The following is a 2,500-nucleotide window of genomic DNA, read 5'->3' as shown; positions in this document are numbered from 1 at the left end:
CGCTGCCGACAGAGGCCCGGGAGCGTGCTGTCGTGGCATTGCCGGCGGGAGACAACACGCGCCACCTACGGTGACCGGCAGCTCCAACGCCAGCGCCACAGAAGGGCAAAGGCCCCACGTGGGTGCCGAAGCGAACTCTCCCAGCACAGCGCACGTGCCAACACGTCTGCACAACTGCGATACAAACCACCAGCGAGAACCGCTGGGGCGACCGAGCAGCAGACGGCGTCGCGGCGCCGAGTGCCGGGCGGCGGCGCATCCTCAACGCACACAGTCCTCAGTCGGACCAGCACACTGCAGATGTCCACCGCGCTTCGCACCGGGCCCGCGAGGACCCACTTTGGCCGCCCGGCGCCGCGCGCAGGGTGCCCCGGCGCGCAGCTGCGCCGCCTGCCGCGTCCGTCGGCCGGCGCGCCTGCCACTGGGCGCCCCCACCAGCCGGCTGTAGCGCGTGCGCCCACGCACCGCGCGGCCAGCACGCCGGGCGGCCCCCCCTCACCGGCCGGGGACGGTCCCACCCAGCCACCGCCGCGTATCGCTTCACACACAGATTTGCCCTTACTGATTTACCTCCAGCAACAACAACCGCACCACAATGGGTTTACCAGTTGTTCATTTGCGTTGCGTCACGTCACCAGCAAACGTAGACGTCCATCCCAGTTTGCAAATGCAACGATTATTGCATACCTGTCTGTTAGGTGTCACGACACACTACGTCTGCCCACATACACGCAACAAAATGTGCACGACTAGAGAACACGTGGGAGGTGGCCCCCTACGTATGCGATGTCCATTACGAGACCGACTGTCAACCAGCATCTGTACCATGTCGCAGATGTGGAACGCGGTGCACCATGCTATCACACTGTGTGAGAAGAGACGACTACGTTTGAATACACGCGCCACTACATCAACAGACGGCTCATGCTGATCGCCATCCAGGGCGTCCGTTACTCCCACACGTCTCTATGGCGTACCACACTGCAATGTAGCTGTTATGGGGAGACGGCACGTGGCTGAGTGCACAACATTTGGACCGTATGGTTCGCTGTTGTTGGGCGCAGTCGTACGGTCACACATGTGCCACAGCGTATCATTCAGTACATACGGACCTATGTGCAGTACAATGTGAGGATTAAGCTTACGATATCAGCGGACAGTGGACACAGGCCGTACCACGACGTAGACTGAGCGCTTCGACATGCGAATGCCAGTGAACAGCTGCGAAGGGCATTGAACACGCAAGCACCTGAACGACCAGCGTGCGAAGGCAGGGTGGAGGGGGGGGGGCGATGTACATCCTGCAGTTGTCCACATTACAGTGTACAGCGGGAGCATGTAAAAAGTAAGCAACACTTGCGAAGTGTTCAACATGAAACGACACACAAGAGGGTGGGCGGTGCGAGTAGCGAACTATATTCAGAGGGTTGTGGTTAGACAACACTAGATTAATGTAACGTGTCATATGCCAATTACAGAGCAGGTTAAGGCACAACGTGGGTTAGGTTAAGGCACAACGTGGGTTAGGTTAAGGCACAACGTGGGTTAGGTTAAGGCACAACGTGGGTTAGGTTAAGGCACAACGTGGGTTAGGTTAAGGCACAACGTGGGTTAGGTTAAGGCACAACGTGGGTTAGGTTAAGGCACAACGTGGGTTAGGTTAAGGCACAACGTGGGTTAGGTTAAGGCACAACGTGGGTTAGGTTAAGGCACAACGTGGGTTAGGTTAAGGCACAACGTGGGTTAGGTTAAGGCACAACGTGGGTTAGGTTAAGGCACAACGTGGGTTAGGTTAAGGCACAACGTGGGTTACGTTAAGGCACAACGTGGGTTACGTTAAGGCACAACGTGGGTTAGGTTAAGGCACAACGTGGGTTAGGTTAAGGCACAACGTGGGTTACGTTAAGGCACAACGTGGGTTACGTTAAGGCACAACGTGGGTTACGTTAAGGCACAACGTGGGTTACGTTAAGGCACAACGTGGGTTACGTTAAGGCACAACGTGGGTTACGTTAAGGCACAACGTGGGTTAGGTTAAGGCACAACGTGGGTTAGGTTAAGGCACAACGTGGGTTAGGTTAAGGCACAACGTGGGTTACGTTAAGGCACAACGTGGGTTACGTTAAGGCACAACGTGGGTTACGTTAAGGCACAACGTGGGTTACGTTAAGGCACAACGTGGGTTACGTTAAGGCACAACGTGGGTTACGTTAAGGCACAACGTGGGTTACGTTAAGGCACAACGTGTGTTAGGTTAAGGCACAACGTGGGTTAGGTTAAGGCACAACGTGGGTTAGGTTAAGGCACAACGTGGGTTACGTTAAGGCACAACGTGGGTTACGTTAAGGCACAACGTGGGTTACGTTAAGGCACAACGTGGGTTACGTTAAGGCACAACGTGGGTTACGTTAAGGCACAACGTGGGTTACGTTAAGGCACAACGTGGGTTACGTTAAGGCACAACGTGGGTTACGTTAAGGCACAACGTGTGTTAGGTTAA

The sequence above is a fragment of the Schistocerca cancellata genome, unplaced genomic scaffold (assembly GCF_023864275.1).
Source record: "Schistocerca cancellata isolate TAMUIC-IGC-003103 unplaced genomic scaffold, iqSchCanc2.1 HiC_scaffold_441, whole genome shotgun sequence".
NCBI lineage: Eukaryota > Metazoa > Arthropoda > Insecta > Orthoptera > Acrididae > Schistocerca > Schistocerca cancellata.
This window is presented reverse-complemented; position numbering follows the sequence as displayed.